This window comes from Triticum urartu, chromosome 2 (genome assembly GCF_003073215.2).
Source record: "Triticum urartu cultivar G1812 chromosome 2, Tu2.1, whole genome shotgun sequence".
In the NCBI taxonomy this organism is placed as follows: Eukaryota; Viridiplantae; Streptophyta; class Magnoliopsida; order Poales; family Poaceae; genus Triticum; species Triticum urartu.
In genome coordinates this window covers 8,503,229-8,524,498 of record NC_053023.1, presented here as the reverse complement: position 1 = coordinate 8,524,498, position 21,270 = coordinate 8,503,229, and the positions used below count along the sequence as shown (strand labels likewise).

At 41.3% G+C, this 21,270-nt stretch overlaps 1 pseudogene; it reads left to right on the top strand.

Moving 5' to 3' along the window:
• The first annotated feature begins 6,374 nt into the window (after window positions 1-6,374).
• LOC125534718 lies at window positions 6,375-18,454 on the top strand (annotated as a pseudogene).
• Window positions 18,455-21,270: the final 2,816 nt, after the last annotated feature.

The following is a 21,270-nucleotide window of genomic DNA, read 5'->3' as shown; positions in this document are numbered from 1 at the left end:
CTCTACAAAATTGATGCAACTACTCCTACAAGTGCCTAGAGCCTATATCATGCATTAGAACTACTTGGAACCATATAAATTTGACATGCAAGCTCAAGAACATGGTCACCTAGGAAACACAAATTTGCAATGAATAAAGCACTAGAACAAAAACTAATTGGACCATTGGAGGAGTCACATACCAAGGAACAATCCCCCAAAGCAGTTTTGTGAGAGGTGCTTTGAGCAAGGAGATCGAAAATTGCAGCAAAATTAGCTAGAACTCGTGCTTGAGCTGCTTGGTGATTTTTTTGGAAGGAAGAAGGAGTGTGTGGTTGCTGGAATAAGTGGAGGGGAGCCACCATGGGTCCACGAGGCAGGGGGCGCGCCCAGGGGGGTGGGCACGCCCTGGACCCTCGTGGCCATGCGCTTGCTCGCCCTGTTGTGTTCTCAGTGCCAGATATTCTCAAATGTTCTAGAAAAAATCATATTTCATTTTTGGGACATTTGGAGAACTTTTATTTTGGGGGTATTTTTTATTGCATGGATAATTCAGAAAACAGACATAAAATACTAATTTTACTTTATTTAATCTAAATAACAGAAAGTAAAAGGAGGGTACAGAAGGTTGTGCCTTCTAACTTCATCCATCTCATGCTCATCAAAAGGAATCCACTAACAAGGTTGATCAGGTCTTGTTAACAAACTCATTCCGAATCGCATGAAACCGGAGAAATTTCGAATAATACTATGTTACCTCAACGGGGATATGCACATCCCCAATAATAAGAATATCATATCTCTTCTTGACAGTAGGTAGAGGAAATTCAAAACCTCCAAAAATAATAGATGAAAATTTTCCAATAGAATTGATACTGTGGACTTGAGGTTGTTTCCTCGGAAAGTGTACCGTATGCTCATTACCATTAACATGAAAAGTGACATTTCCTTTGTTGCAATCAATAACAGCCCCTGCAATATTCAAAAAGGGTCTTCCAAGAATAATAGACATACTATCGTCCTTGGGAATATCAAGAATAACAAAGTCCGTTAAAATAGTAACGTTTGCAGCCACAACAGTCACATCCTCACAAATACCGACAGGTATAGCAGTTGATTTATCAGCCATTTGCAAAATATTTCAGTAGGTGTCAACCTATTCAAATCAAGTCTACGATATAAAGAGAGAGGCATAACACTAACATCGGCTCCAAGATCACATAAAGCAGTTCTAACATAATTTCTTTTAATTGAGCAAGGTATAGTGGGTACTCCTGGATCTCCTAACTTCTTTGGTATTCCACCCTTAAAAGTGTAATTAGCAAGCATGGTGGAAATTTCAGCTTCCCGTATCTTTCTTTTATTTGTAACAATATCTTTTATATACTTAGCATAAGGATTCATTTTGAGCATATCAGTCAAACACATACACAAGAAGATTGGTCTAATCATTTCAGCAAAGCGCTCAAAATCCTCATCATCCTTTTTCTTGGATGGTTTGGGAGGAAAAGGCATGGGTTTCTGAACCCATGGTTCTCTTTCTTTACCATGCTTCCTAGCAAAAAAGTCTCTCTTATCATAACATTGATTCTTTTATTGTGGGTTATCAAGATCAACAGCAGGTTCAATTTCTACATCATTGTCATTACTAGGTTGAGCATCGACATGAACATCATTATTAAAATTATCACTAGGTTCATGTTTATCACCAGATTGTGTTTCAGCATCAGAAATAGAAATATCATTTGGATTCTCAGGTGTGTCTATAACAGGTTCACTAGAAGCATGCAAAGTCCTATCATTTTCCTTTTTCTTCTTTTTAGAAGGACTAGGTGCATCTAAATTATTTCTCCGAGAATCCTGCTCAATTCTCTTAGGGTGGCCCTCAGGATACAAAGGTTCCTGGGTCATTTTACCCCCTCTAGTCATAACTCTAACAGCATTATTATTTTTCTTACTATTCAATTCATTGAGCAGATCATTCTGAGCTTTGAGTATTTCTTCTACTTGAGTGGTAACCATAGAAGCATGTTTACTAATGAGTTTAAGTTCACCCTTAACTCTAGACATATAATCACTCAAGTGTTCAAGCATATCGGAATTGTATTTCAATTGTCTACCAACATAAGCATTGAAGTTTTCTTGTTTAACAATAAAATTGTCAAACTCATCTAAGCATTGTCTAGCAGACTTATAACGATGAATATCACCTTCATCAAATATATAGAGAGAATTTACCTTTACTACCTGTGTCGGGTTATCAAGACCATGTGTTTCTTCAATAGCTGATGAATTAAGACCATATATTTCTTCAACAGGCAGTAAATTAAGACCATGTATTTCTTCAACAGGAGGTAAATTCTTAACATCTTCAGCATTAATACCCTTTTCTTTCATAGATTTCGTTGCCTCTTGCATATCTTCAGGACTGAGAAATAGTACACCCCTTTTCTTCGGAGTTGGCTTAGGAGTTGGTTCAGGAAGTGTCCAATTATTTTCATTTGTCAACATATTATTCAATAGAATTTCAGCTTCATCTGGTGTTCTTTCCCTAAAAACACAACCAGCACAACTATCCAAGTGGTCTCTAGAAGCATCAGTTAGTCCATTATAAAAGATATCAAGTATTTCATTTTTCTTGAGAGGATGATCAGGCAAAGCATTAAGTAATTGGAGAAGCCTCCCCCAAGCTTGTGGGAGACTCTCTTCTTCAATTTGCACAAAATTATATATTCCCTCAAAGCAGCTTGTTTTTTATGAGCAGGGAAATATTTAGCAGAGAAGTAATAAATCATATCCTGGGGACTACGCACAGAACCAGGATCAAGAAAATTAAACCATATCTTAGCATCACCCTTTAATGCGAACAGAAATATTTTAAGGATATAGTAATAGCGAGTTTTCTCATCATTAGTGAACAAGGTGGCTATATCATTTAATTTAGTAAGATGTGCCAGAACAGTTTCAGATTCATAGCCATAGAAAGGATCAGATTCAACCAAAGTAATTATATCAGGGTCGACAGAGAATTCATAATCCTTATCAGTAACAAAGATAGGTTAAGTAGCATAAGCAGGATCATATTTCATTCTAGCATTCAGAGTTTTTTGTTTCAGCTTAGCTAATAATTTCTTAAGATCACTTCTATCATTGCAAGCAAGAAAGTCTCTAACAGTTTCTTCATCCATAACATAGCCCTCAGGCACAACAGGCAATTCATATCTAGGGGGAGAATCTTCATCATCACTTTCATCAATATTATCAGTTTCAATAATTTCATTATCTCTAGCCCTAGCAAGTTGTTCATCAAGAAATTCACCAAGTGGCACGGTAGTATCAAGCATAGAAGTGGTTTCATCATAAGTATCATGCATAGCAGAAGTGGCATCATCAATAACATGCGACATATCAGAATTAATAGCAGCAGCAGGTTTAGGTGTCACAAGCTTACTCAAAACAGAAGGTGAATCAAGTGCAGAGCTAGATGGTCGTTCCTTACCTCCCCTCGTAGTTGAGGGATAAATTTTAGTTTTCTCGTCTTTCAAGTTCTTCATAGTGACCAGCGGATATAAATCCCAAGTGACTCAAAGAATAGAGCTATGCTCCCCAGCAACAGCGCCAAAAAATAGTCTTGATAACCCACAAGTATAGGGGATCGCAACAATTTTTTAGGGTAGAGTATTCAACCCAAATTTATTGATTCGACACAAGGGGAGCCAAAGAATATTCTCAAGTATTAGTACTTGAGTTGTCAATTCAACCACACCTGGATAACATAGTATCTGCAGCAAAGTGTTTAGTAGAAAAGTAATATGGAAGTAACGGTAACGATAGCAAAAGTAATATTTTTGGGTTTTGGAGTGATTGTAACAGTTGCAACGGAAAAGTAAATAAGCAAAGAACAATATGTGAAAAGCTCGTAGGCATTGGATCGATGATGGAGAATTATGCCGGATGTGGTTCATCATGTAACAGTCATAACATAGGGCGACACAGAAGTAGCTCCAATTCATCAATGTAATGTAGGCATGTATTCCGAATATAGTCATACGTGCTTATGGAAAAGAACTTGCATGACATCTTTTGTCCTACCCTCCCGTGGCAGCGGGGTCCTAATGAAAACTAAGGGATATTAAGGCCTCCTTTTAATAGAGTACCGGACCGAAGCATTAACACATAGTGAATACATGAACTCATCAAATTACGGTCATCACCGGGAGTGGTCCCGATTATGGTCACTTCGGGGTTGTCGGATCGTAACACATAGTAGGTGACTATAGACTTGCAAGATAGGATCAAGAACTCACATATATTCATGAAAACATAATAGGTTCAGATCTGAAATCATGGCACTTTGGCCCTAGTGACAAGCATTAAGCATAGCAAAGTCATAGCAACATCAATCTCAGAACATAGTGGATACTAGGGATCAAACCCTAACAAAACTAACTTGATTACATGATAAATCTCATCCAACCCATCATCGTCCAGCAAGCCTACGATGGAATTACTCACGCACGGCGGTGAGCATCATGAAATTGGTGATGGAGGATGGTTGATGATGACGATGGCGATGGATTCCCCTCTCCGGAGCCCCCAACGGACTCCAGATCAGCCCTCCCGAGAGAGTTTAGGGCTTGGCGGCGGCTCCATATCGTAAAACGCGATGAATCCTTCTCTCTGATCTTTTTCTCCCCGAACACGAATATATGGAGTTGAAGTTGAGGTCGGTGGAGCTCCAGGGGGCCCACGAGGCAGGGGGCACGCCCAGGGGGGCAGGCGCACCCCCACCCTCGTGGAAAGGGTTTGGGCCCCTGGCCTTGATTCTTTTGCCAGTATTTTTTATTATTTCCGAAAATAATCTCCGTGAAGTTTCAGGTCATTCCGAGAACTTTTGTTTCTGCACATAAATAACACCATGGCAATTCTGCTGAAAACAGCGTCAGTCCGGGTTAGTTCCATTCAAATCATGCAAGTTAGAGTCCAAAACAAGGGAAAAAGTGTTTGGAAAAGTAGATACGACGGAGACGTATCAGGCCACCATGTCGATGTGCTCTGGCTTCACGCGGAGCAGCCCCGATTCGGGCTTCGGCCGGACCAGGCAGAGGGAGCGCCTCGCCGGTGCCGGACCAGGCGGGGAGGGCCGGGAACCCTCGTTGATGACAAGGGTGCCGCTACGAGTGCGGCGCCCGAGCGGCGTCTCCTCCAGCTCAGGCTTGACGGGACGAAAAGCCGGCGAGCCGGAGCCCGACAACAAGGGCGACCCCGGCTCCATCCGCCACGGCGTCCAGGAGCTGCCACGGCAGTGAGAGAAGGATGGCCGCGGCGGGTACTCGTGGCGCGACACGTTGCCGATCTCGATATGGTCGAGGACGGGCTCGAGGGTGCGACCAGGCAAACCCCACCCCTCACGCTGCCCGTCGGCATTGAGGCGGCTGCGGGGGATGACACCGTTGGTGGAGGCGATCTGCTCCTCGTGGCGGCGCGCGAAGTACATGGACCACATGGTGTGGCTGTCGGCAGCATACCGCGGCTTGTTCCGCTGCTCCTCCGACAGGGACGAGCGGGTGCGGGCGATCTCGGCCCGCCACGCCGCCCCTTCGGGCACAGGCGACACCAGGATACCGCCGGCGCTCAGCCTCCACGTCCCCGGCACCCGCATGTCCGGGGGCGGGGGGTACTCGGCCTCGTAGAGGAGGCGCGCCTCCGGCTCTTTGAGGTGGCGGCAGCCGAAGCCGTTCGCCGCCGCGCCGTCTCCTAGAAACCTCTCGGCCATCTGTTCATTGACGGGAAGGCGGGGAGGTGGGGAGAGTGTAGCTTTGTGCGCCGGAGTGGGGGGAACTGAGAATTTTGCTGTCCATCGGCGGGGACATCGCCTTTTATAGCCGAGCGGGAGCGGCGAGAGGCTACATGTCGAGCGACGCATGGCAGGTGAGGGCGGGACACGCGTCGTGGCGCCTTCACTGCGCCGCCCGTGTGGCATCAATGGAGGCTGACCGGCGCGGCAACGTGACAACCTTGGCCAGCCGCATTGATTCCCGGGGGAACCGAGGCGATGAGGGCGACGAAGCAGTGTCTCGCTGACTCGGCGGGCCCATCCTCTTTCGTGCCAAAATCATTTGCCCCGGCGCCCCCGGGCGCCCCCAGCGCACCGGGTTCGGCCTGGGTCCGCCGGCGTCAATTTCGGCCCAAACCGCCGAAAAACGGCCTCATGGGGGAGCGGCTGGGCCGATTTTTGTGCGCCGGCGCGGAAAAAACGCCTGAGGAGGGCCTGTTGGGGGCGCAGCTGGAGATGCTCTAAGGGGCTTGTAGAGATGCTCTTATGGAGTCCCCTCAAAAGAAAGCGTTTGGCTTTTAGGAGTCTGCCCTTATTTCAGCCCGAATTTATCAGGGAAATGCCCACCCACTGCCGAACCTGCCTCCCCTCGAGAAAACGATTGGGCCCGGCCTCTGCTGTCTCCTCGCTCTATCCCCACCCGGCGCCGAACGAATCAAGTGGCGAGCTAGGGTTCCTTGTTGTGCTACCCGTCCTCTTCTCCTCCCTTCCGACGAGCGACGGCCGACCCTGCAACAGCCGGCGAGCGCAGCTCGACGCGCCCAACCCGGTGGGCCTTGCCGTCCTCCGCCCGGCCTCCTCTGATCCCTGTCGAGCTCCGCCCTGCAACTCTCCACCCGGCCTCGTCCAACCTCGGTGGTGACCCTTGTCGCCACCACCTACCAGCAATTCGTCTCCTTTGATTGCTAGCTGGGGTGAGCCTCTCTTCATCTCTCTGTCTCTTGTTTGTTCCTTTCTCTTGTACATGGATAATTGGATGTTTGTTAGATGGATGTATGTTGATTTTTAGTTGATGATTTGCTTGATGAATGGATTAATTGTGCTAGTTTTTCCTAGATGCATGGATGAATGGTGCAAGTATGTAAAAAAATTGCTATCGTGAATGCACGATGCTACTGTGAGGTATTAATGGATGAATGGTGCAAGTATGTAAAAATAAAATTGCTACTATGAACGGAGGAATGGTGCAACGAAGTGTTGGCAATTCAACATCCAGCTTTAGTTCAGGGACATTATAGACATTTGAGCACACAACTCATCCCACAATCACTAACTACAATCTCAGAAAATAACTCGATGATTGATTCTACATAATTTTGTGGGAAGTTTCCCAAAAGCTGATTCTGGAGAATCAAAAGCTCAAAAGGACTGAACCTTAGGGGTCATGTGGTAATGGGCATGCAGGGTTGCAACTATGATATCAACCCTGGGGGACAAGATACATATTATGTTAGAGCTCCAGTCGGATAGCGGGCTGCATCATGATACCTGATGGGGGGTATTTTGTTGTGGTAGATAGTGAAGTCTCCTTATGACAGTAAGTAGTTCCAAAAATTAATGGTTGCTTAGTTCAAGTATATATGTTGCTAACCTTGTTTATATCTGGAAATTAATAAATGGTGATTGTCTAATTGATTCATCACTGGTTGATAATCTCTATGGATAAATATAATGGTCGCACATCTAGATACTAGTATATGGAAAGTTCTGACTTCCATGAATTAATGACTCCCCACTTCAAATCTAATTTGCGCTGTTTGGTCGCATCCTGATTCTAGAAACTAATTGAGTTGATCTTATGCAACCATGTAAATATGGTGAATGATTTTCTTGTTATTAATAGTTAAAAGATATTACTTGTATCTTCTTTATTTGACGCTGTTGCAAATTATGTACAGGGCGTCAAGTGCGGATTTCGTTAATCTCGTCCGCAAACCAGATGTGCCCTCAATTGTCTCCAGCTGAGAAGCTTGCTTCAGAAGAAAGTCTCAAGTTGTACTACAAACCAGTTGAGTGGTACAATATTATTCAACATCGAGCCGCTAAAAATGTAAGTTTCTTTTTATAATTCTGGCATCATTCGACACGGATTGCATGTGCTTATTCACTCACACCCTTCACCATGTAAGTGATCACGTAACAATGATGTCTCACTGACCTTTGCAGCCCACTTTCCTGCAAAGATGCCTTGATTACATGATAAAAGCAAGACGAAAGAAGAGGTATACTACAAGCTTTGACTATAATCTATTGCAGGACATGTGTAAATATTGTTCTGATTCAGATCCAAATGTCAAAAGATTAACTGTTCCATTTCAGAAAGTATTTTCTTTTCCAGCATATCAGAGACTTCACTATTACTCCCTCCATTTCAAAATGCATAGCGAATTTCGTTATTATTGTGTACATTTTTATCAGAAAAAATCATAACCACAAAAAGCTAGTACTTTGGAATATGAATCTAATGACATCAATTTTATTCAACAAAAATATATATGAATTGAGTAGTTCCTGGTCAAGGCTTGCCCTAATGGAACCTGATAGCCAATGTAGGTTACCGCCATAAAGATTAAATAAAAATGTAAATGCGCATGATGAAATCGTAGAATCGATCTGATCATAACTGAGACTGCCCAATAATTTGAAGAATGTAATGCACCTCATCATTAATGTTAGTGCTTGTCTAGTCATTTGGTAGCCAATTTTATTCATTATTGCCATTCCTAATGACATGCCTAGGTTGGCTATATAACATTTCAGACAAATATGATAATGAAATGTAGAGTAAACAACCATAATTAAGTTAGTGAAAAGTAGAATATATAGGGATCCAAGGTTTTCAGAATGTTACACTCCACCAGATTTGTGTGTTACCCATTTTTGGTGCATTGATGTACACATGGAAGCATTAATAAATATCCGCGCAAAGATCACTAAGGTGGAAAATATCATCAGATCGCTGATGTGGCCCTGCCCGACATCCTCACGTAGGATGATATTTTCAAATCGATGCATCTTTGCAATAGTCATGAGCTAATTGATAGCATATGACTATATCCCACATCTATTGCAAGATTGTGACCATATTAATATTCTAGCAAATTAAACATGTAACTGGTATATGTTGTTCCATTCAATTAAATATCATATATTTATAGATTATGGCAGCATATACAACACAGTGAGCTTATTAGATGCGATACAAGCTGTAAGTCGAAATGTACACATGTTATAAAATATTGTACACAAAGTCGAGTATTATTTTTTCTCGGTGCGGCAATGTAGGACACAACTCAACAAGGAATAATCACTATATTGATATTGTAGGGCAACTACTTTTAGTTAGCAATATTTGACATAGAGCTAGATGGTTTCTGCCCCTATATACACCAAAATGGCAATGTGGCTAAACAAGGACCAAGAAATAGTAGCTTGGTTGCTGCCCTACATACACCAAAATGGTAGCTGGGCTAAACAAGGCCCAGGAAATTAAGTTCTTTCATGTGTAATCTCTGTGATACTACAAGTACTAACCACTATCGAAATTTAATCTTATGTGTTACATCATGCAAAAGCTGACCAATTTTGTGTTATGGATGTAGGATTCAACTAACTGTATCACTTTATCGAGGTACAAATACTGCATGTCGAGACCAGAATATCTCCCCTCTTTATGTATTGTTAGCTACACCTACTAGTAACATTTCACTTGAAGGGGTAAGTATACCTATTCTTTGTTTCAATCGATATTTTGTACCAAATTATCTCTTATTATTGACAAAATGTTATGCACAGCACCCTCCCATATGTCGATTCATCCGGGCCTATTTTCTTACAACTTTTAGTGGATTTGGTAGTAAAGATCACACCAAAGCTACATTTGTAATTCCAGACATCTAGAATTTAGCATCCTCCGGAGCTTTCAACCTTAACATTATCCTTATCAGTCGTGGTATGATGTGCATCATATGTTATTCCGTGTGTTCTACAGTTCTTCACAGCCATCACATTTTGATTCCCTTTAGTTTCAGCAGGACAAGTTGGAGAAGATATTGGTGAAAACAACTGCATCGGGGGCCATTTGGAACGATCTGCTCTCCAAAGTAAGCTTCTGGTTTCATTTCTTTTGAAAGATGCTAAATAGTTTCTAGAACAAGCGCAAGATGCAGTCGTGTGTAGGACTTAGAAATTAGTACTTGATACATTTAGCTACACAACACATTAGTCAAATGGATTGAGCTATTCGCTAGCTGGCAACTTATATTGCTTATTCATGTGGTTGAAGATACAACTGTTCTCCCAAACTCCCATTTCTTGAATGAAACCCAGACCAATGGCCAAACTACGACTATCTCATAGTATATTCGAATCTAGTTGACGTCTGTATTTTGGGCCAAACCATGAACCTTGCAGCGACCTATCTCCAGGTGGTAAACAGCTGACAACAGTATGCCGAACCTTTTGTTGCATAAAGATTAGTGTTACAGTTTTCTGTTTTCAAAGAATCATTAGTATCACAGTTATACTCATAAACCAACACTAATAATTCACAAAGAGATTCCTTTAATACATGGATAACTTGTGAACATAGTGCTGGTAAGCAAAGTATTGGCTATGTGTATGGTTGCCTTTAGTTAGGAGATCCAAAAAATATCTTTAAACATTGTTTGCCAAGATTTTTACAGGGGAGGGGGGGATACTATGCTCTCTGCATTACTAATTTAGATTATTTTCTTCTGCTTGGGGAGGATCCTTATTATCACACGTACCCCTTCTAGCCATAACACATTTTCCTTCTAAAAATAAGTGTCAAGACCAACATTTTTAAGCTCAGAACGCAGTTATGGTTTGTAGGATTGTTGAGTGCAACTATTTACTAATACATTTTGATAGACCTTGAAGGGAAATGTTTCTGGGGTAATGTATCAATTAATTTACTTCGTTTGTCATTCGAGAATCATGCGACGACTTTAAATTTGGGACATACCATGAAGTTAACTCCTATGGTTGAAATGAGACAAAGCTTCTTAGAGGTACTTTAATTGAACTTCTCCATAGTATTAAGCTTGAATGTTCTTAATTTATGTACCATAACTTTTCTATAGTAGTTAACCATAGGATGGATTGTTAGCATAATTTTGATTAGTGTCAAGTCTGATTAGTGTCTAAGTTGTAGTTAAGTTAGTTTCCATGTATTAGGAATACATGGTCATGTGTAGTAGTAAAACAAGAGTTTTGAGTAGTACTAGGTTTTGGTTAGTCCATGTCACATTAGGAAATCACTAGTCGGCTAGGATATATACGTGGTAGTACAAGTAGGAGTCATAGTCGTGTAGTACTAGGCTAGCTGTACTAGGTTAGTTCGATTCGGCTGTTTAGAGTCCGTGTAGGTCTAGGAAACCACTACATCCCCCATGTATGTATATACACAGCCAGAGCAACATCATGAGATTTTTATTGAAGGGGTGAAAAGAGAAAAGAAATTAAGGGAAAAACAAGGGCACGATACATGATCTTGGCTAAAAGTTTCGGTGCGTGTGTGTTTTGATGTGATCGATCCTTTGGGCTGAATTCCAACATGGATGAAGCACAATCCTTTGCAGGACCTGAAGTTTCAGACTGAATAAATTAGCTTAGCCACTTGTATTTGGATGATTAACATGTCATGTACTTTTAGTTTTCTAGAATATTGTAGTGCTTGTCTTTAATTAGAAATCACCTTCCAAAAGTTCTGGCAGTGAATTGCCACATCAGAAGTAGCGCACTTTGCATCTTTGGTAAGAGAACATGTTACAAGATTAATATTATCAGTAAAGGATGGAATCTTCAGTGTATGTAAGCTTAAGTGATTCTGTGAATCTGCTTTTCTTCAGTTGTTCCTCTGATTTCACAATCATGGTTTTACAAATTGAAAAATGAAGACTATTACTGGGGTGTAGTGGAAATTAGTTGCTTCAGCTGTATGTTGACCTTACTTATATTTCCTTTTGTTATGCATGCATAAAAAATTCTTGAGCAAGACAATTGCTTGACATTTTGCTCTCACAAGGTTGATGCTACGGTAAGGATATCCTTGTACCTTTTTTGAGCGGTCTCCTACCTTTATTTATTGATCTACTCTCATTTCCATATTTAAGGGACTAATAACTGTTGTTATCCAGTGTGGCAATGGATTATGTTGGAAACTGCCTATCAGTTGCTCCAGCAGCTTGTCTAAGTTTTTTTATTTTGTTCCATGGGTTCATATAAACTCCAAGTTGGCATATCTGCTCAAGAGGCTGGGGCAAGAGACATCCGTGAAAACCCATATAGTAGTTACTCATACAGTAATGTCCCAACTCCGTCATTACCTCGTATAATAAGGTAACACTAGTACATCTCTAGCTAAACATAATAATCGCATGCATTCCTTAGGTGTTTTTTCTCGAACATAAACTTGACCCATCGCCACTAGCACTTGGGGCATTTTCTTTCTTTGAAGAAATTAGCCATCCTGCAAAGCCTGCGCCTCGAATGCAGGTGGGTGAGCGTGCATACTTGCGCTATAGGCAATCAACTACTGCCTGGTTCTCTTCCTTAGGTAGTTTAGTTTGAAGGTATTCATTTTGATTTTGATTTTTTCGATAAGGCTGAGTAAGTTCTAGCATTGTGGAGCCAGAGCTTTTCTATGCAATGAATACATTTTCTCCATGTGTGTGGCAATTGTCAAAACTAAATATGGGGACCATTTAGGCTGCATCAGGCCCTATTTTGAATATTTACGGTGTTAACTATCGATTTTATATATAGCTAAGGGTGAAACCTGGACGTTTGTCATAGTTGAGCAGGTGAAGATGAACATATTCATTGTTGAAAGACGATTTCAATCACCCAACTGTTCCAACGCTTGCATCAGCCGCTTCCCTTGTCTACCACTCGTCTACCACATACCTACCATTTCCAGAAATTTCGTGGCGCCATTGGCCTTCCTCCAATTCGAGCGCATCACAGTCTGCCCCTATCCTCTCTTTTCTCTCCATTGTCTCAGTCAATAAATTGAGCCCTAAATGCTGTGAGCCCTACTCCAGACCAAGAGCATCGCATGCTTCGTTTTCTTCCACCATCGCCACGTTGCAAGCAATGTTGCATCCTGCTATCTCCGCAGCTGTTTGACTGCAAACGATGCCGTGAGCACTGTTGCACGCTGTCGCTGCAAGCACTGTCGCCACTAAACGCAAGCAATACCACTGTTCTGCTGCCGCTGCTGAAAGCTTACCACTTCGCGGTTGTAAGAATATGCTGCTGCTCCTGCAAGTCTGCTGGCAATGGACGCGAGGTCTGCCGTCGACGCTGCAAAACTAAAGATAGACGCTCCAACACAGTGGACAGAATGATGGCATTGCTGGTGTTGCGAGTCGGTTGCTGCAAAACTGTAGCCTGAGGCTCCAAAATGGCAGACACTGCTGCCATCTGAGCTCTGCTGCTGCAAGCGGTAGACAAACTGCTACTAACGCTAGCAGTGCTGCTGCTGACTGCCTGGTTTTGTGAGTTGGGGTGCTGCAAAGGGGAGGTCCTCGGTGCTGCATGCGGCGCAACCCACCTGTGCCCCAAGTGTAGTCATCACGCTTCCATAATAATTGTAGCGACAATTGATATAGATCAGAGGGAGTAATAATGTTGTAAACACAACTCATTTCCATCCAAGTAGTAATCACACACATGCGACACACATATCCATTACTACATATCAAGTTGAGCATACTTTATGGACAACAGAAAGTACATCTTTATCATAGTTTAATTTATCAAACAATATTCTTAGACGAAGAAATATCTGGAAATATCCTGAAATAAAATTTCCGAAAACATTCTAACTGACCATTAGATTATTAGCATGGCTTCCATGAACCATACATGACCATTTAAATATATGTGGCAAATGCACATGATTCATGAATAGGTTGGAAATAACATCATCCTTGTGACCGTATTACGAAATACAAGCTGCAAACAAAGAAAAGATTAGTCTGATTTGATACATAAGTTACAGTACCGGAGAAACTGGGATTTTGAAAATCATAGAATTAAATAGTGAAGCAAAATAAAGTTGCACAATCACTTTTTTCTCTTCTGAAAAATATTTCTGTAAAACACTAAAATAACAATAGAATTCATACAATTGAAAAAACAAGTTTGTAGTTGTACCACACTTGAATCATATTACAGAGAGGATGCTCAGACTTGTAAAGGAGGTCATTATCATATATTATATGTCTCTGTTCCTGAGATAGATCAGAAGACTGTTTAAGCGCGTAGCTATGACATTTCAGTAGAGAATGAATTTTAAAATTGTTTTATAAAATACAATTGTGATGTACCCTGTAAGCATGCTCATATTCGTCTTCGATAACAAACATCTTCTGGGTGAACCAAGCTGGAGGACACTGTCTGTCCTTCCTGGAAGAAACCAGTATACGCGTCTCATGACATTAGATAAGTGGTGTTGGAGCTGTGAATGAACTGAAGGATGAAACATAACTTAGAAAGTTTTTTATGCGATAAACTAACTTTGACCCATTCTTTATCTATTGTCGTGACATTAGAGGGGAGGCCATGGAATTTGATATATCATTGAGCAGTTTTAGCGTATGAATGATGCAACTAAGTTAGATTAGATGCATGGCAACCATTAATAACCTGACTTACTTTTTTTGCCATATAAAAATCGGAATGATGAACACTCACACGGTGGTAGAAAAAAAACATGAGCCTGGGTGCACAAATTAAGAAGTGACATTGTCTACTCATATGTGGAGTGCTATTATAATTCTAATTCCAACACTGCAATCGGCAAAAAAAAACCACATTTCAAGGATGATGGTAATCTGAATCTCTAGAAATTCTGCAATATGGACCAAAAATATTTGTAATAAAACAAGCGCCTCCTGATTGTGGATGGATACAGAGGTACTCTATCCTGACTTCACGAGCTTACTCTTATACACAATAATTAAGCAAACAACAAGCCCGAGAAACAGCTCCTGTGGATACACAATAATTTCATAGCACCATAGCTTCCTTAAAAAAGACACCATACAATTCTAAGTACTGTAGGATATTTGTATGTGTCAACACTCATTACTCTTAGTATGAAGTACTTTGTGGGGCACACGATGGTGCGAACCCGCAAAAGAGAGGGGGGGGGGGGGGGGGGGGGAGGGAGGGAGAGGGAGAGAGAGAGAGAGAGAGATAATTTTAGAATTGTTTTATAAGATACAATGGTGATTTACCCTGCAAGCATGCTCATATTCGTCTTTGATAACAAACATTTTCTGGGTGAACCAAGCTGGAGGGTACATTGTCTGTCCTTCCTGGAAGAAACCAGTATACGCGTCTCATGGCACTAGATAAGTGGTGTTGGAGCTGTGAATGAACTGAAGGATGAAACATAACTTAGAAAGTTCTTTATGCAATAAACTAACTTTGACCCATTCTTTATCTATTGTTGTGACATTAGAGGGGAGGCCATGGAATTTGATATATCATTGAGCAGTTTTAGCCTATGAATGATGCAACTAAGTTAGATTAGATGCATAGCAACCATTAATAACCCTACTTACTTTTTTTGCCATATAAAAATCAGAATGATCAACACTCACACAGTGGTAGAAAACAAACATGAACCTGGGTGCACAAATTAAGAAGTCACATTCTCTACTCATATGTGTAGTGCTATTATAATTCTAATTCCAACATTGCGATCGGCAAAAAAAAGCTACATTTCGAGGATGATGGTAATCTGAATCTCTAGAAATTCTGCAATATGGACCAAAAAAATTTGTAACAAAACAAGCGCCTCCTGATTGTGGATGGATACACAAGTACTCTATCCTGACTTCATGAGCTTACTCTTATACGCAATACTTAAGCAAACAACGAGCCCGAGAAACAGCTCATGTGGATACACAATAATTTCATAGCACCATAGCTTCCTTAAATAAACACACCATACAATTCGAAGTACTATAGGATATTTGTATGTGTCAACACTCATTACTCTTAGTATGAAGTACTTTGTGGGGCACACGATATGGTGCAAACCCGCAAAAGAGAGGGAGGGAGGGAGGGAGCGAGAGAGAGAGAGAGAGAGAGAGAGAGAGAGAGAGAGAGAGAGAGAGCAGAACCTTTGTAAGCTGGTCCGAAATCTATATCAGTTTTGGTCCGAATATTATATTAAGAGAGATGTAACATCTTTTAGAAAAATGTGTCCTTGGTAACATATCAAATATGTGTGCATGTTTACGTATGAAACCTGACCACAAAAGTGTATGCTCCACAATTTATTTACTTGAAGAATTTAGTATGTTTCTACTGCATACAACACATACATACAACAACTGTGTGTGTGTGTGTGTGATATTCCACGGATATTCAACCCTGTGATCATAACAAACAAACCAATAAATATGCACAATAATATTTGGAAATAATGAACACTAATTCTCTGTACAACGAGTAAATGTTATGCCCTTATGGATGTTTTATATAGTCCGCCGGCAGTGCCCATGATTAGCCAACAACTAGGATAGATTTCTCGGTTTATGAGGTCAAGTGTGGGCATGTTAAAATTCTATTTCTCGATTTTTCATACCACTAGTTCTGTCATTCTGTTGCTTGGGGATCAAATCCATGTGGTGAAGGTAAATGTACTTGTGCTGATCATGTTGCTAGTTTGTTCTGACATTTGTCCATCACGTAATAATGGCAGGATAAAAACTATACGGGTTTTATTAATAGGATTAGTGCGCAATTAAAGCTAAGTTTATAGGGTTCCAACTAAATTGTGAGTTATTGGATGGAAGCTATACCTTTCAAAATTGTCATGGATGTGGACTTGTAAAAGGGCAAGTAAAAATATCTCAACATGAAAAACAATTTTGTTAATCCTTAGAGTTTGTACTTGGGGCTTTGGCTAGCGAGGCTGGTTTATCTGGCTTGTGAGCCTGGACTTTTGTGGTCAGGATAGTCAGCCTAGAACTAAGCCTGGCCGATCTAGTGTTTCACTAGAGTTTACCATGACAGATTGCTCTAAGTTTCAGCTTTGTTAACACATTTTTATTTTTGTATCATAAAATGAGAAAGTATTTATTTATATTTCTCCAGATTAAGAGCTGGCAATGTGCATTTCAACTACACGTATTACAACAATACTATGGAAAAGACTGAAGGTTCTTTCTTACACAACATTTGGGCTAGCACATTTTTCATTTTCATCGACATTTGTTAGCATCATATACTGACATTTTCCCTAGGTTCTCTACTTTTCCTAGTGTAACTAAGTATAAATGTTTGATTTTAATAATAATAATAATATCAATATGTATGCAACTAAGGTAGTAATTAAATTTTGCTAAGATTCTTGGTAAGCATGTTATTGGTTGAAAGCTTCTGATGTTTATGGGGGTAAGTAATCTTATTAATTACTTTGTCCAATTAGTTATGGTGCTGTAGCGAGGTAAAAAATGTTGAGAATATATTCATTATAGGAATATTAGGGTATCAATACAAAAGGAAGTAACATAGTGGATAATTTATGCTGTTAATGGTTTTGAATTTGATCTTAGAACTTAAGACGGGGACGATATTAATGCTTTTTTTTATGTGCCATCATGCTTTGAATGTTTATAATCACAATGATCTTGTGTTAAATGCTTTGCGGTTACCTATGTGCAGTTTTGCACCACTGCATAATATTTGTTGTTGAAGTTAAATATTGTTGTTCAGTTCATGATTCTTATATTGATCCCTTCTTATGAGTCACTGAAGATTTGCTTGCCCCTTTTGCTTCGTAAAGTGTGGAAGCTACAAGGTAAAATTTGAAGATAACTTGCATCTTGTTTATTTATTTAAATGTTGCTTATTGCTGCTAAGGCCAGGGATCTGTGTCATCTACTACATTTGGGGTAAAAAAATTTGTTATTTCACACTTCACATTTGTTATTTATTCAAATGTTGCTTATTGCTGGCTTGTTCTTGGGAACAGTTATTACTCTATCCACCCTTTCTTATTTATTTTTATGGGAATAGTTTTTATGCACACTTTCTCAAGGCACACATCTGACATTGTGATTCTCGTGATATATACTAGGGCCTAAGATGTCACCTAAAATCATCACATGACCTATTCCACTTTGAGTTTTGGGTTCGTAAACTTCTAGATTTTTCATTGTAATGTTATTTTTCAACATTGCAATAGTTTGATTGTTGATTTGTTCTTTTCATTCATGCAGATATCTAAAGAACGCCAGGCTGTTGATGTTAGTATCAAGGTTGATGCATGGAGAATAGAGGTAAATTAGTGATAGAACTTACAAAATTTCCTCATAATAAATGATAGATTTAGTAACTAAGCCGGGCTGTTCTAATTTACCCCTGAGTTGTTTGAAGAATGTGCAGGATACGTGCAGAATCCGCATTGTGTATCCTTTTACATGCTTAGCATAGTAAATTTATGAATACTGTATATTGATTTAAATTGAAACATTTTGTTATTAGCTCCGGGAACTAATATTCCCATTTATTTCTCAGCTTGGGCCTAAGGGAGTTGATCCAATACGTCAAACATTTTCCTACTGGTATGCTATTTCTAAAGCAATTTGATCAGTTAGTTCATTTGTTTCTATTTGATTTTCCTAACTATGTTGCATCATCAGCTCAAGGTTTAAGACTAGAAGGTCGGTAACCACATCTGCGAAAATAAGCCTTGATGATGGTACATTCTCATCTTATGAAACTTTAATTTCCCTTTTTCTTTTGTGGTAGCAGACTTATGGTTTCTCGCTGTGGCATAACTACATTAAATTGGTAATGCCATATTACATTAAAAAATGGTACCATAGAAAGGTGGTGTTGTTTCTATCCTTGTCTCCTGTCTGCTGCATAATTATATAATAATAGTTCAAATTTTGTTCCTCATGAAATCGGTTAGAGTTATATATATTTAGTTGTGTATCCCTTTGTAATTTCTCCATTCTATAAAGGGGTTTTCTATATTGACCTATGCCCACCTGAAAATACAAATTGAATATTTCTTATAACCATATTAGAGTTTATGTCTCTTTAGCACTTGCATCTTCTTATGACATGGTATATTAGAGCCATGTGTCCCTTTGTATTTCCCCCATTCTATAAAGGGTTTTCTTCATATACATACTGGTCTATGCCCACTTGAAAAATGCAAGTTCCATATTTCCAAACATAATATTAATGCCTAGGTATTTTTCCGCATGTGCAACTCGTGCTAAGATCCCGTCGTGCTGCCGCTGATTTCTTCTCTCACCGCCGCCATCTCTTTCCCGTGGCTGCTGCTGCTAGCCCTGCTAGCTGCCGCCATTACCTTCCGCCATCACCCATCTCCTTCACGAATCAGCCCCATCTCCACACGCCGGCTGCTGGCCCTTCCCTTTGCCCGCTGTTTCCACCCTGCTGCCAGGTTGCCGCTGCCTGGTGGCTGCCAGGAGGCCGCCGCCACCCGATCCAGGAGGCCACCACCCCATGCTGTCTCGCTCCATCCTCCGCTGGCCTTGTTCCACCTGTCATGCGACTGCGGGCTTGCTCCGTCTCACCACTGGCGCACGCTTGTGCAAGTCTCCCAGGCGGCCTGTGAACCACGGATTTTTATATACTGCCCTATGGCACCGGAAATACAAGTTGCATTCTTGCTAAAAAAAATTAACCAGAAAATCTATTCCTTAATAATTCAGTTAATTTGGATCTCCAATATTACTTTCAGAATTTGTTGGCGCCGCCTCTCTCTGCAGCGCCGCTTCTTCTTCTTCTTCTCATGGTTACTCTCAAGAACACTCTGATGAACACGAGGACACACACACCAGGGAAACACACACACACACACACACACACACACACACACACATGTACCAAGGAAGAAAACCAGCCAGCTTTGCTGTCAGGCACTTCCTTGGCAATCACAAGTGTTACATCTTTTTGCCCAGCCCTCTCGGCTACCTTTTCTATTACTCAATGCAAACTATATATACACACGGCCAGCACCAGTGCCACCTAAACTCACGCCACTACTTTGACCCACTAACTACCTAGCTAGCATGCACACAAGCGCACCACTCCTGCCATGCATGCACACCCCACGGCCAGCCACACACATTGGCTTGATCCGGTTATTCCTCCACTAGCTAACTGCACGTGCATGCTTGGACGGTCAAAAAATTGGTTGTTGACCGTGTGCGTGGGTGTATCTTTGGATGACGGCCAATAATTTGGATCACCCAAATTATTGGGGTGTTCGAGCATTAAACTGTTCTTATATGAGTACCTAGCTGTTCTTGTATGTTCCACATGAGTTTTGTGTAGTGTATACCACATTCATGAAATATTATCTCTACTATTAAAGCAGAATCTCCCTCCTCTCGTCGGATTCCCACGCAGAAAAAGGTTGAGGAGGAAAACCCCACTCAACGAACCGTGAAAAAACAGGAGAAGAAAAACTCTCACGGCACGACCTCCACTTATGCCACAACCTGCCAGTCTCATCTCCCATCTCCTGATTTATCCCTCCCGCCTCCTGCCTGCCGACCCCGAACCATCCCAGGACCCTCCCTATCCATTGCTCCTACCTACTACCTCCACCACCACCGCCCCAATCAGTGGAACCGCCGCGCATCTGCTCTGCGTATCCATCTGCGCCTCGCCGTCCAGAGAAGCCAAGGAACCACTGCCACGCCTCTGACTCCCTGCGAAGATGGCACCTTTCCTCCGCCAGCCAGGAATCACCGCCATGTGCGGCCTGAGATCTACGATGATGGGTGCATCCAGGGCCTGGGTGCATCAGGAGGTAGGGGGCCGCGCCATGGCGCCGAGAACTGCATCAGCACCATTGTCTCGCACAAGGACGACCTCTCTCTTCCTCCTCCACGCTCGATTTTTTTTACGGCGACTGCGCCGCTGACACCCAGCGGCCAGAATCATTACTCCATGTATTCGAAAATACACAGGTAATAGGGTTCTGTTATTACGATGTACTTTTATGATATATAAAATCATAACCAGGAATAAGCTTCTCACACTTCGATAATTTGGACGCCGGAGGATCACCAAGAGGAAAACTATTGGTACTTTCCATTTCATTTATTGTGTTGGTTCTATACTTCTATAGCAGTATCCAAGAAATATCTTCAACACACAAGATAGCAGGAGGTAAGAAGTGGCTTCGACACAAGTCGGTATGTTCTTCCTTCCTCTGCTTTCTCATGAGATCACCTGTGCCCCTTGATCGAGTTGTAAGCCATACTTTTGCTCGAAAATTACTGTAGCCTTTGTTTTGGAAGATCCATTAGCTACTCACTCTTTGACAACCCAGACACTGGAGGATCACTAAGAGGAAACATATCTTTGAGATAGAAATGGTTTTGTTTCATCCGATTCATAACTTAAAACAGACG